We start from the raw sequence: 15,874 nt of genomic DNA on the forward strand, positions 1-15,874 counted from the left end.
CTGGGATTCGTGCGGCAGAAGGCGGTCTCGTAGATACCGTAGATCAGAGGTCCCCAACCGCCGGTCCGCGGACCGGGACCGGGCCTTTGGGGTTTTCCAGCCGGTCTGCGGCGCCGCTGCCCTCCCAGCAGAGGACATTATGCAGGACAGGGTGGGGCGTCGGGCAGGGCGGGGAGAATCAGGAGGCTCCTTTGGCGGCTGGGGGCTGCCTGGCTTTGTGATTTTGGCTGGGGGGGAGTTAGGAAGGTCCTACTTCTCCCCCCCCCAGCCAAAAACTCAAAGCCTATCTGCTGGATACGGGCGATGAGCGGGACGAGCGGCGCCGAAGCCGGTGGCTGTGGCAGCTGCTGCAAGAGGCTTCCGCGCCGCTCTGTCCCACTCATCGCCCGTATCCAGCAGATAGGCTTTGAGTTTTTGGCTGGGGGGGGAGAAGTAGGACCTTCCTAAGTCCCCCCCCAGCCAAAAACTCAAAGCCTATCTGCTGGATATGGGCGATGAGTGGGACAGAGCGGCGCGGAAGCCTCTTGCAGCAGCTGCCACAGCCACCGGCTTCGGCGCCGCTCATCCCGCTCATTCCCCGTGTCTGGCAGAAGCTGCTGCCCGAGTGCTCTTGGCTTGTGGGATTCAAAGTGCTGGGGTGAGGGGTGTCCTGACAGCCCCCCCACCCCAGTGCTTCGCCTCCCGCTGGGACACCCCCCACCCCAGCACTTTGAATCCCGCCGGCCAAGAGCACTCGGGCAGCAGCTTCTGCCAGACACGGACAATTAGCGGGACGAGCGGCGCCGAAGCCGGTGGCTGTGGCAGCTGCTGCAAGAGGCTTCCGCGCCGCTCGTCCCACCCATTGCCCGTATCCAGCAGAAGCTGCTGCCCGAGTGCTCTTGGCCGGTGGGATTCAAAGTGCTGGGGTGGGGGGTGTCCCAGCAGGAGGTGAAGCACTGGGGTGGGGGGGCTGTTGGGACACCCCCACCCCAGCACTTTGAATCCCGCCGGCCAAGAGCACTCAGGCAGCAGCTTCTGCTGGATACGGGCGATGGGTGGGACGAGCGGCGCGGAAGCCGTTGGCTGTAGCAGCTGCTGCAAGAGGCTTCCGCGCCGCTCTGTCCCACTCATCGCCCGTATCCAGCAGATAGGCTTTGAATTTTTGGCTGGGGGGTGGAGAAGTAGGACCTTCCTAACTCCCCCCCCCAGCCAAAATCACAAAGCCAGGCAGCCCCCAGCCGCCAAAGGAGCCTCCTGATTCTCCCCGTCCTGTGGAGAAGTGTGGAGGGCTGCGTCACTAAGCTCCACCCCTCCATAACCCCACCCCCATATGACCAAAGCCCCGCCCCCCGGGTCATGGAAAATTGGTCTAGCTTAAAGCCGGTCCCTGGTGCAAAAAAGGTTGGGGACCTCTGCCGTAGATTATGTTCTGTAGTCAGGTTTGGAGTGGTTTACATTTAGTTTTAAATCTATTGTGTCCTTGTGTACTGCTGCAGTTGAAGGTGAATTAGTCATTAACAGGAAGGACATTTTGGTATATGATTTTATGAACTACACTTAGATCAGATCAGATTCTGTTACGGTCTATTAAATTCTCTCTCACCAGAATGGAAGACTAAACCTCTGGTACTGATGACTAATCCCAGATTGGATCCTGCAAATTTATAAACTGCCCACTCATTGTTTGGGGTGATGATATCACTTAATACCAGTGATGGGCTAAGACAAATTTTACTACCACGCTGTGGGCATGGCTTATGCATTTTGTTTCAACATCTTTCAGTGCAAATTGGGTGCTCTGGGGTGGAGCTCCAAATTTTGCTACCGGTACTGCGTTCCTGACCGTACCCATAGAAGCCCATCACTGCTTAATACACAGTCTTTCACATTAACGTGAAAAATATGGAAACCGAATTGTCTTTTTAAAATAAATGTACATACTGTTTGATTTCATATATTTTTATTAGGATACAAATGTTTATAATATTTTTTAATCTTGATTTTCCTTTGTAAAGCAATATTATAAATATTTTTAAAAATTCCTGAAGAAGAAAATATTATGTTTATGAACTCCTTTCATATTTCCTCTCTTTTTTTTGTCTTTTATTTGTTCTAATCATAGTCGGGCTATTTTTTCCCCTAGAATATTGATTAGGAAAAGATTTGTCACTTAGTCTATATTCATGGTGAAGCTCAATATCTAACTTGTAACTAGCAATAGCATTTAGACTTGTATACCACTTCACAAGTGCTTTGCAGCCCTCTCTAAGCCAGTGTTTCCCAACCTTGGCAACGTGAAGATATTTGGACTTCAATTCCCAGAATTCCCCAGCCAGCGAATGCTGGCTGGGGAATCCTGGGAGTTGAAGTCCAGATATCTTCACGTTGCCAAGGTTGGGAAACACTGCTCTAAGAAGTTTACAGAATCAGTCTATTGCTCCCAGCAATCTGGGTTCTCCTTTTACTGACCTTGGAAGGCTGGAAGGCTGAGTCAACCTTGAGCCTGGTGAGATTCGAACTGCTGAACTGCTGGCAATTGGGCATCAGCAGAATTAGCCTACAACACTGTATTCTAACCACTGCGCCAACACGGCTCTTAACAAGCATGATAAATAGATTTATCAATAGATGATGCATTGCTTTGCATTATCAGGAACTCCAAGTTTCTGTACTTTAGTCTTTCTTTTGATTCTGCTATTAAGTATTCTTTTTAATCTGATTTTATTTTAGGAATGCTTCTTTATCTCTTTGTTTCATCTTCCACATGCAGTTACGCCAGCGATACAAAGGCTCTCATGGTTGGCTCTGTGCAAACTTAGATGGGTTCACTTTAACACTTACTGTTGAGCTTTCAAATTCTACATTGTTGCCCTTGGAATGGTTACAGTTTTTCAAACATAGGCTGAGGAGTTTTTATTATTTATTCTGCTGGTTAGTGCCCTTCAGAAATTCTTTTTGTGCCTAATTGTCCTACTGTCGAAAAGAAAGATTTTTTTTTCTTCCCTGGCCCTCTGTGTTTACAGAAGCCAAGATAGGCTCAATCCAGCAGCTGTTCAAATGTCTTTTGTTTGCAAAAGCAAACAGACAAGCTCCACATTCTGACAGTGCTGTGGGTCCATATTTATTTGATGTTTTGTGAGACCTTGTCTCTTGGAAGTTGCTTCTGCTGTGATGAGGATAAGTCCCTAAATGCTGGTGGCTCATGAAATTTGGTGACCCACAGAATGATGAAACTTGAAGGCAAAGAAGGGAAAGTGATACAAGAAAAACTGGATAATGTAAACCTGAAACTATCTGATCTAAACTCCAGTCAGGGGTGGGCTGCTGCACAGATGAGGGGGGGGGGGAATGCAGTGGGGTAGCGAAAATGGAACTCCACCCCAGAACACCCAATTTGCACTGAAAGATATTGAAAGAAAATGCTGGGCGTCCTGCATAAGCCATGGCCACAGTGTGGTAGTAAAAAAAAATTGGTAGCCCTTGACTCCAGTGATTGAGTTTCAGGTGAATTTTAAATACTTTGTAAATCCAGGTGAACCAGACACCCCTTTCATTAAGATTATTGATTTTATTACCATTCTAATTATGATCTTAATGTCTGCTGGGTTTTTTATTAGAGGGTAAACCCTTTACATTCAAATGATCATTATTCATTTAAATTGTGCATGAAAACAAACTGCAAAATCAGGTTGGGAATAGTGATTGGTGAACCTAACCCGCACAATTTGGGTCCGTACCGAATTTTGCGGTGTTCGGTATGCCAAACACGAACCCGAATTTTTTCAAACTTCAGGCAAAGTTCGGGGTCATGTTTGGTGTTTGGAGCTTTGACGTCACCGGCAGGTTGCTAAGGACACCAAGGTGATCACTTCCTGGATTCCATGGAATCCAGGAAGTGATCACCTTGACGTCCTTAGCAACCTGCTGGTGATGTCAAAGCTCCACCCCCAGAATCTCTTCGTTGGAGGGATTCCCTGTTCGGGTTCGAGTTCGGGTTCGGTTCGGGTTCGGCCGAATTTTGCGTAAAGTTCATCCGAACTTGCCGAACCCGAACACCGTTGGGTTTGCCCATCACTAGTTGGGAATAACCAAGTATAATTTTTCCATAGACAGACATTCTGCAAATTTAGTAGTTGTTTGGTATATTTTTAAGGAGCATATATTTCAAAGAAAAAAATCTAAATAAAAGTAAATGTCTATTTAACCAGTTTTTTTTAAAAAAAAGCATAATGAGCATGATAAAAGTCTAATGTGTCCACTTTGACAATTTACAAGGTTAAAGTCTCTCTTTGATCGAACTATTGATTTATCTAATTTATATAGCTGTCTAGTTCAAATTCAAGGGACTCTGGATGGCATATAACAAAACTGAAACAATAAATATCTAAAACCATTTTTAAACATTAACAAAAAATTAAAGAAAATTCAATCTGAACGTTCAGTACAGAAAATTACAACGAATATTTCAAATATATGGTAGTATAATCATCAGTTTGATTATTACAAGTATGGGGAGGGGAATAGGTTAATCAAATACAGCTACCAATACTTTATCTTAATTGCTAATCATGATTGATGAAATTGTAACTTGAGTAGACATTGGCAGTCTGGCCAGCATTGTATAAAGTCACCATTATACTAAGTTCATATTTTAATGTATTGGAATTTGTTTAGGATGCCAGTTTAGGATGATCAACTTGGAAAATTTATTCATTTGATTTCTATGCTGCCCAATCACCAAGTATTTGGAGTGAAATTGGTAGAGCAAAGTTCCTTAAGTATTTTTCCAGATCTTGATCATCTTAAGATCTGCCCAGGATCTTATATTTTCCTAGTTATCTCTATGTAAGAAATTCTTTGGACCAGATATCTTTTTATAGCTGTTCTGTGTGTTGATTACTGTATCTGTTTATTAAATTTCATTCTGCTATTCATTCAGGATCTCAGAGTGGTCTACACAAAGCTTTCTTTTCCTCTTTTTGTCACAATAGCAATAGCATTTAGATTTATATACCACTCAATAATAATAATAATAATAATAATAATAATAATAATAATAATAATAATATCAGCAAACATAATTTGCCTCTACATCACACAGTCCTAGGTGCTTGGGAAGAGCCCGACTGGTGATGAAATACGAAATCCAGCATAGTGATCTCGTTTGCTGTGTTGCATTGACATAATAATAATAATAATAATAATAATAATAATAATAATAATAATAATAATAATAGGCATGATGCTGTGGCAAAGATGATCCACTGGAACTTGTGCCAGAACTACCATTTACCAGTGGCAAAGAACTGGTGGGATCATAAGCCCGAAAAAGTGGTCGAAAACAAGCAAGCAAAACTACTGTGGGACTTCAGACTGACCGAATTCTGAAGCATAACACACCAGACATTGTGATCATGGAGAAAAAGAAAGTATGGATCATCGACATCGCAATTCTGGGGGACAGCAGAATTGAGGAGAAGCAGCTAGAAAAATTAGTGAAATACAAAGATCTAAAAATCAAGCTGCAACGACTCTGGCATGAGCCAGTGAAAGTGGTCCCAGTGGTACTTGGCACGCTGGGCACAGTACCAAAGGATCTCAGCGGACATTTGAAAACCATCGGAATTGACAAAATCTCCATCTGTCAATTGCAAAAGGTCGCTTTACTGGGATCGGCAAACATAATTTGCCGCTACATCACGCAGTCCTAGGTGCTTGGGAAGCACCCGACTGGTGATGAAATACGAAATCCAGCATAGTGATCTCGTTTGCTGTGTTGTACTGACATAATAATAATAATAATAATAATAATAATAATAATAATAATAATAATAATAATTTATTGGATTTGTATGCCGCCCCTCTCTGAAGACTCGGGGTGGCTCACAACAAAAGCACTTCATAGAGCATTTACAGTCCTCACCTGGCTCAAGGTTGTCTCTGCCGTTTTATCCTTCCAAGGTGAGTAAAATGAGGACCCAGATTGTTGGGGAGGGGGCAATATGTTGACTCTGTAAACTGTTTAGAGAGGGTTGAGAAGCACTGTAAGGCAGTATATAAGTCAAAGTGCTGTTGCTATTGCTAATATTGATTGTTATTTGCTGATAAGATGATCTTTTTAAAAATCTTTTTCTTATTCCACACTCAGGGTTTAAGGGGGCAGAAATACATCAAAATAAATCCCACTTTTTCAGCCTCCTCAAGAAACAGTAGGTGCTAGAATCAAATGCTAAAAAGTGAGATACTCTCTAAACAAAATATATGTGAAGTAAAAGCCTAAATCAGAGGTGTCTCTGAAACTCAAGGCCCAGGAGCCAGAGCCAGCTTTCAGTTGCCAAGTGCCCGAATTTTGATCACGTGACCATGGGGATGCTACAACAGTCATAAATGTGAAAAACAATCATATCTTCATTTTTGTTCAGTGTCATCGTAACTTTGAATGGTCACTAAATGAATGATTGTAAATCGAAGACCACTTATATTGAATAATCAGGCAGGGGAGCAAGAGAAAGAGTTCAACATATTTCAAAATTTTAATATGTCCCAAATAATAACTTTTCAGTGATTTATGCCTGAGAACATAAAAGATCCTGGACTGAAATTATCAAAAGTTATGTGGTTTGATAGTTTCAAAGATTCTGGGGGATTAGAGGCCAGAGCAGAGACTTTGGGCCCTGAAAAGCCTGCTCAATTCTGAGTTATATCATAAAGAAAACATTTGACTAATCAGATTTCAATACAGCAGGTTCTTCGAGTTAAGTGTTTCCTTTATACCTCTAGGATTATTCTGGCTTTCCACACTAAGTTATAAGCAGAGAAAGAACTGCTTAAAAGTCAGATGCAATGATTTATTATCATCATTAAGGGTGTCTAAGCACAGGCAGAAAATCTCAACGTGTTTATAATCCCTCATAGGCCTGCACAGTAAATTTGAAAAATGATGCCAGAACTGGACAATCTTTGTCCAATTCTCCATTGGCATTTTTGTGTTGATTGCAAGAAGTAGACAAAAAGATTAAAAAAAAGAGAGCTCCCCGTGGTTTTCTTAAATTTCAACTAATTGTAAATCTTGTATGTCCAGCTATATATTAACAAAGCCTTCCTGCAGTACATAAATATATTTCCATTGTCCCTCCAAAGGTAAGCTGGATATTCTTCCCAAAATATTATGGGGATTTTTTTCCAAGATGTCGGAGTGGCAAACCTATTTCTTTCTTATCAAAGTAAATGGTAATGATATTTTTTTTAAATGCAGGCTTTGTCAGGACTTGCATCTGAGCACTTGGGGAGTGCAAAAATTGGTGGACTATAATATCTGAATGCACATGTCTATAGAAATTGCAAAACAGGTTTGGTTATATCACAACCAGTCCTTGGCAATAGGAGAAAATATCCCTACAATTAACTACACTGGAGAGGTTAGGATAGTTCTCCATTATGTTTTATTCCATGGAACTTATACTTCTCTGCAGACTATAAAAATATAACAGCAGATTTAGTTCAGCAGCAGAAGGAAGGAAGAAGTAGAATTATAAACAGTTTAGCCTGCCTGTTTTCTACATAAACATATAGCAGTTCAGGAAAAGCTGGAGGGTAAAAATATGCATCACTGAAAGTTATTGTAAGTGGTTTAAGATACTAGAAACATGTGACAAGAATTGACAGGAAATTAACAGCCTATTTTTCACTCTTATGGGATAATTTGGTTGTCATATATTGGTTGAAAAATTTTCCATATATATATGGAATATATATATATATTACCATTTTTGAAACTATAACATTGCTGTGGTAATATATATATTACCATTTTTGAAACTATAACATTGCTGTGGTAATGATCATAATAATCATGTGTGCACCAGACAGGAAATATAAGGGTAAAATTACAGATAGCAATTTCCTAGCCTTGTGCACATTTTCAAGAGTTTAGCAGAATCTAGTTCAATAATACAGTAGTTCACTTTTTTTTTGATAATATAGATTTCTCCACTCTTCTGTAATAACCACTTTTCATACTGCTACATTTTCATGCTAGCCATTGTCAGAAAGGATAAATTATTTGTTTTTTTAAAAAAAAATATCTACAATCTGATAGAGGTGATGTGTTGAGTACCGTACCTTTCTCACTGCTGAGTTCATGTCTTATGTCTGATTCCAAAAGATTCATCACAGAATATGAGTCTTCACACACTCTAAAAATGCATGGAAATGTTTTTTTCTGACTCAGAATATGAATACAGTGAAGGAAATTAGAAACAAAAGGAATAGCAGGAAATAAGCCGAATTGGATATTACCGTAGAAGAGAATATATTTAGATCTGGCATTTTTCTTTCTGGCATAGTGCATCCCAGGATAAAAACTGAATACTGAAAAGTTTGTAATTCAAATTGTAGGCAAAAAAGAATAATCTGTACATCAAAAAAAGGGGGACTGCACTTTTATGGAGATATCTGTTTTGTCAGTGGTATTTTAAAACATTGAGGTTTCTAGATGCAAATAATTTGACTGTAATTTTCAGGAATCAACGAAACCTATGATTTTATGGAAATGCAGGATGGGTTGGTGGGTGTGAAAGTATTACCTGGGCACTATTAGTGGATTCGCTTGATCACTTTTCAAAGTTCAGTACCCTAATTATTATGCATTTATTTTCTGATCCCTTCTGGCATTTCAGAAGACAAGAATTACAGGTCAGCCTATCGCAAACATTTTTTCTTATTAGTCTCTCCAAACTGCAAATATTCCACATGCTGTCTTGGAAATGTCTTCATTTTACCATTACAGATTCTGATACGGATGATCCTAAAAGTAATCTTTGCAGACCATAAGGTGTGCTGACAGTTGGGTTTCAATTCAGACATAATAAAAGCATACCGTTTAAACATAAACAAGTGTATAACTGAGGTAACTATTATTGCTTTTTCAGAAAATTAGCAGGTCCCTAGCTTTTAAATTAAGACACATTTTAATTGTATAATGTAGACTAGTCTTTGTATTTATAAAATTTCCCCACAACTTCCTCTTTCCAATATAGAGCAACTCCTATGCATGGGAAGCCTTTCTCTGTAAGCTCTAGAAATGTGTCCAATTGGAGTTGAAATGAGGGACTTTTTGATAGTTGTGAGGTGGCTTGGAAACTCCCTTCAAGAGGGAGTCCTAACTCATTTCTCTATTAACCACCTTCTGGAAAATCAAAGAATCATCCATTTTCCCAAGCATTCCATTTGCCCTGTTAATCTTCTAATTTAATTGGTCTCTATTTTTGGAATTTCCCAATTGTTGTGTCACAATATTTCAGTATAGTTGCTGTAATTGAAAACAGGCTTCTAATTGGCAGTTTACAGAGTTTTCTGTAAATATGTACTGGTACAGTACCTCAGTCTGGATGTAAATGTTTCTCTGAGCCATTATAGCCCTAAGGCAGTTAATTGCTCAGTAGCTAATCTCTTGAACTTTACACTTAAAATATTTTGAGACTAATATTACACAGCTTAAAGGATGTTCACTCTCTGTCAATGATACAATTTTGTGACAATCTTGCTTTTCTTTTTATTCTGGAAAGTATCTTCTACCACCAACAGTTTTGTTTGGAAGCTACATAAAAAATTGCATAGAATTATATGCTTAATTGTCTGTGCTTTTATGCTCCTCTGACTATTAGTAACTTTACTGAAAAGCTAGGTTTTGCTAAGTAAGGCATGCAATTATTATTTTTTTCGTTTATGGCTTTTTTCACACTTTTCTTTTCATGCATATTTGTAATGAGAAGATAAATGAGTGAAGAAAAAAGATGTTAAAGCTAACTGAGCAAAGTAGAAGACACTTACAATTGGAAAATTGCCTTTCGTAAGCTGCTTAAAACCCACCTCTGCCGCCAGGCATGGGGGAATTGAGAAACTCTTTCCACCTAGGCCTTTACAATTTTATGCATGGTATGTCTGTACGTATGTTTGGTTTGCATAATAATGGGTTTTTAACTGTTTTTAGTATTGGATTATTATTATTATATGCTGTTTTATTATTGCTGTTAGCAGCCCCGAGTCTCAGGAGAGGGGCGGCATACAAATCCAATAAATAAATAAATAAATAAATAAATAGATAGATAGATAGATAGATAGATAGATAGATAGATAGATAGATAGATAGATAGATAGATAGATAGATAGATAAATATAAATAAATAGAATAAAATAAAATAAAATAAAATAAAATAGAGTAGAGTAGAGTAGAATAGAATAGAATAGAATAGAATAGAATAGAATAAAATAATAAAATAAAATAAAATAATAAAATAATAAAATAAAATAAAATAATAATAAAATAAAATAAAATAAAATAAAATAAAATAAAATAAAATAAAATAAAATAAAATAAAATAAAATAAAATAAAATAAAATAAAATAAAATAAAATAAAATAAAATAAAATAAAATAAAATAAAATAAAATAAAATAAAATAAAATAAAATAAAATAAAATAAAATAAAATAAAATAAAATAAAATAAAATAAAATAAAATAAAATAAAATAAAATAAAATAAAATAAAATAAAATAAAATAAAATAAAATAAAATAAAATAAAATAAAATAAAATAAAATAAAATATAAAATAAAATAAAATAAAATAAAATAAAATAAAATAAAATAAAATAAAATAAAATAAAATAAAATAAAATAAAATAAAATAAAATAAAATAAAATAAAATAAAATAAAATAAAATAAAATAAAATAAAATAAAATAAAATAAAATATAAAATAATAAAATAGCGGCCTTGTCGTTTTTACAGAATTATATAGAGGCTACCAAGAGGGGAATTTCTCCATGATAAGATCATCTGATGCACTCTCTCCATTCCAAATTATGTACCCTCAGCTGTGTTGCACAGTTGTTACTGGGAACGCTATGATTTTTTTTTCCAAGAAAGAGGAATATATGTTATAGAATTGTTTGACAGTAAGATCTGCATTCCTCGCATAAAACCGTGGAAACAATTCCCAGCTGTGAGGCCATGTTACCCACACGTAACATTCAATAGCTTTCATTCTGCCCTTTCGTACATTCCCTTGGAGGACAGTAAGTTTAGTTCACACCATGGGGAAAAGCTTACAGCATTCTATGCTTTTAAAAGATAGAAATGAACCTCCTGGATTCATTAGCAATCGTTCTTTCTGTCAGCCACAGAAATGCAGCTCTTGATTCATATTTTAGGCTCCTGTGATTTTGCTCATTCCAATGAAGTTGGTTCTTATTACAACTCACTAATTCTGTACTGAAGTTCTGTTTTTGACTGTTCTTGTAACATTCATGATAACGGACTTAGAGAGTCCAAATTTCCTCTGTCTGGCGCTAGCCTCCATAAGTTAGACTAGCACAATATTTTAGCTTATCACAATATTTTAGCTTATCACAGTATTTCAGTTTTCCAGCTTCCCAGAAATCATTTTGTGTAGGTCAAAAATCAGGCTTATGATTAATAGAATCTACCTGTTTCCTGTACAACATGAAACGCTTTAGCAAAGATGATTGCATGGGCAACATGGTGCATGGCAGTTACAGTGGTACCTCTACTTATGAACTTAATTCGTTCTGTGACCAGGTTCTTAAGTAGAAAAGTTTGTAAGAAGCAATTTCCCCCATAGGAATCAATGTAAAAGCAAATAATGCGTGCGATTGGGGAAACCACAGGAAGGGTGGAGGCCCTGTTTCCTTCCAGGAGATTCCTAGAGGGGCCCCACAGAGGCTTCTCCCTGCCTTTTCCGGCCCTATTTCCTCCCAGATTTCTAGAGAGGCCCCACGGAGGCTTCTCTCCACCTTTTCCGGCCCTGTATCTTCTCAGGAGATTCCTAGAGAGGGCCCACAGAGGCTTCTCCCTGCCTTTTCTAGTTACAGTTTTGGAGGCTCAGGTTTGTAAGTGGAAAATGGTTCTTGAGAAGAGGCAAAAAAATCTTAAACAACCGGTTCTTATCTAGAAAAGTTTGTTAGTAGAGAGGTTCTTAAGTAGAGGTACCACTATATACTATTTAATAACTAGACTCTGCAGTTGGAGGGTGGGGGAAGGATTAGTCCGGCAACTTTCCTTGCCTTTCGCAAGCTCCTTAAAACCCACCTCTGTCGTCAGGCATGGGGGAATTGAAATTTCCCTCCCCCCTAGGCTTATAGAATTTATACATGGTATGCTTGCATGTATGAGTGGTTCTTTAAATTGGGGTTTTTTAGATTATTTTTAATATTAGATTTGTTTACATTGTCTTTTTATATTGTTGTTAGCCTCCCCGAGTCCTCGGAGAGGGGCGGCATACAAATCTAATAAATAAATAAATAAATAAATAAATAAATAAATAAATAAATAAATAAATAAATAAATAAATAAATAAATAAATAAATAAATAAATAAATAAATAAATAAACAAACAAACAAACAAACAAACAAACAAACAAACAAACAAACATACAAACTGAGCTTGTGCACAACATAGCTTCATTATAGACTTACCATTGCTTTCTCTTTCTGAGCATTCCTTAAAACAAGGAATCCTTTTTTCAAGCAATGAGTGTTGCTCCAGTCACAGTAACATTTTGCTTTGAGGCCTTGCAAGGGTACAGTTTGTGATTTTATAGATTGCATCAGATTTATAGACTAGGATCTAAAAGCTTATCATTTTACTTGCACAGTGGTAAAATTGGTAAAAGAGAGAGACCTTCTACTATCTTCTACTGGTATCTTATTATTATATTATGTTGTTGTTTGTGTGTACCGTGAGAGTTTATGCACCGGAGGCAAATTCTTTGTGTTTCCAGTCACACTTGGCCAATAATGTGTTGTGTTGTGTTGTGTTTTCTTCTCTTCTGTTCTATTATATTCCATACTATCCCACCCAGTGAAGGGCTACCAAAATTTTTACTACCGCACTGTGGCCGTGGCTTATGCAGGACGTCCTACATTTTCTTTCAACATCGTTCAGTGCAAATTGGGTGCTCTGGGGTGGAGCTCCATTTTCGCTACCCCACTGCATCCCCCCTCCAAGCAGTAGCCAACCCCTGATCCCCCCACCCTATCTTACCCCAGCCTATCCTACCCCACCCCACCCACTCCATCTTATCCCACTTCACCCCATCCAATCCTATCAAATCCCATCTCATTCTAAAAGAGATAGGATTATTTTGGATGTGGAATCTGTTATCCATGTAGACTCTATGCTGTAAAAACTAGTTGGCCCTTAAGCTACTACAAGATTCTTCCAAACTAACATGGTTAACTTTACAATTTTTCTACTAAATTTAATTTTATAAAAAATGTTTAAAAACTTAGTACTGAAGTATTTTTAGCTGCTGCTTATACAAGTACCAAAGATAAAGGAAATAATTCTACAAAAACTACTGTTTTATCTATGTCCAGAAATAAAATAAATAATGTCCAATACAACCAGGAGATCCTCTCTTCACTTTAGTTGAAATAAAAATTCAACTAATGCAAGAAATTCTATATTTATTCATTGATAATGAAAAAAAAAAGTAACAACCAGAGAATGCTATGAGCCCAGTGCCAGGGTCAGCCGCCTTAAGGAAATGGTGCTGCAATTAGAAAAGTTATTTCCTGGTTTAGGTTTTTTATTTTGTTTTTCCTACTCAAAATGGTTTGGCAGTTTGAGCCAAGGGAATCAAACTCTCATCTACAAAATCACTTGTTGAACTTCATGACAGGAAGTTAACGGAACATTTCAGAGAACTGATCCACCGGGACTCATCTGAGAGGGAACTTATGAAAGGAAACATTTTGTAAACCTGATTCCAGAAATCTGACAAACAGGAAGACCTGGAGAAATATTCAAGGGGGTGATGAAGTGAAGAGAAGAAGTCGGAGGGAGAATGCATCTATACCCTGTGCTTGGGAGGGAGGTAGAGAGAAAGGAATAACACAAAATAATTAATTGTACATTTGATTTGTCTGGGGAAACTTCTAATGAGGCAGCTCTACAGGCAAAATCTATCTGGTTGAGAAGTATTACCGTGTTTCCCCGATAGTAAGACCCCCCCGATTGTAAGACATATGGGGGGTTTCAGGGGGGTTGGCTAATATAAGCCATACCCCGAAAGTAAGACATATGTCTTACTTTCAGGGAAACACAGTACTAAAAGAGAGGGAGGCATCGGAGCAGTTCTTGGCGCTGGCGAAGGAGCTTCGCGCCCAGGAGAGTCTCCCAAACCCGGCGCGGATAAGGACTCCTCGGCCGGTGGAGGAAGCACGGCGGCGGCGGCAGGCTCCGGAGAAGAAAGAAGCGGCGGATAGCTGGCGAGGCGCCGGCTAGAGGGCTGGACCCCGCCGCTTTGCCGCCGCTCTCGCTGCCGGCTTTGCTTTCCCCGGCGCCCCTTTGGCTGCCTGCCTGCCTGCTGCCGTAGCCGGGCTGGGCGCGGGGCATCCTCGGCGTTGGGCAGCAGGCAGGCAGGCAGCCCCAGGTGCGGCGGGGAGAGCAAAGCCGGCAGCGAGAGCGGCGGCAAAGCGGCGGGGTCCAGCCCTCTAGCCGGGCGCCCCCAGGACGCGCATCGCAGACCGGCCCCGCCGCGGCGCAAGAGGGATGGAGGCCGGGCCCAACGGGCAGCCGCGCCTGCCGTGCAACACCGCCTAACGCCGCCCGCCCGGAGGAGAAGAGGCCTTGCCCGGGCCGAAGTCCGAAGACGAGCCGCAGCCTCCGGAGCCGGCCAGCCGGGCGCCCCCAGGACGCGCATCGTGGACCAGCCCTGCCGTGGCACAGGAGGGATGGAGGCCGGGCCCAACGGGCAGGCCCCGCCCCGCCCGCCCGGAGGAGAAGAGGCCTCGCCCGGGCCGAAGCCCGAAGATGAGCCGCAGCCTCCGGAGCCGGCCAGCCGGGCGCCCCAGGACGAGCATCGTGGACCGGCCCCGCCGCGGCGCAGGAGGGATGGAGGCCGGGCCCAACGGGCAGGCCCCGCCCCGCCCGCCCGGAGGAGAAGAGGCCTCGCCCGGGCCGAAGCCTGAAGACGAGCAACCCCCGGTGGCCAGGACAATATAAGACATACCCCCAAAGTAAGACACAGTGGGGCTTTTGGGGGTAAAAAGATAGTAAGACACTGCCTTACTATCGGGGAAACACGGTATGTTTCTTCAAATCTAGCAAAAGCAGGCTTGCTATTGCATTGCAATGCATAAATATATATTTCAAATAACTTCTGTTGGGTCTGATAAGGTTCACTGTTTGGAAGATGGCTATTATTATTATTATTATTATTATTATTATTATTTTAATTATTATTATTATTATTATTATTATTTATTAGATTTGTATGCCGCCCCTCTCCGAAGACTATGGCTTTGGGATGGGGAAGAAGCTGTTTAGAGACATTGTACTATACAGGAAGGCTGGTAGAGTATTATGCAACTCAGGGGTGAGGTCTATTTATCTTCTCCACTGGTTTGCAACGTGATGCTTTGTGCCCATGCACATCCCCTCATGTAATTTTGCTTCTGTACATGCTCAGTAGCTAGAATCAGCCCAAACCACAGTTGAGGAGCTGATCAGCTGTGCTTTGGGTGAAGGAATAAAGGTCAGTATAAACCCGGGGGCGGGCGAGGGCCCTTTTGCAAGCAGCAGAACAGGACAAATCTTCCCAAAAATATGCAAATAATTAAAAAGAAGAAAGAAAGAAAGAAAGAAAGAAAGAAAGAAAGAAAGAAAGAAAGAAAGAAAGAAAGAAAGAAAGATGACAGCACGCATGGATCAGCACTGGCCGATCCAGTCCAGTGACATTACCAGCCGGTTGCTACCGGTTTGGACAATCCGGTCTGAACCAGGAGGAGCCCACCTCTGATGCAACTGAGAAGTTTGCCAAAATTGCTTCTGGTCTTCAAAAGTCGAAGTACAGTATATACAGCTAATA

This window comes from Erythrolamprus reginae, chromosome 1, assembly GCF_031021105.1.
Source record: "Erythrolamprus reginae isolate rEryReg1 chromosome 1, rEryReg1.hap1, whole genome shotgun sequence".
Classification (NCBI taxonomy): Eukaryota; Metazoa; Chordata; class Lepidosauria; order Squamata; family Dipsadidae; genus Erythrolamprus; species Erythrolamprus reginae.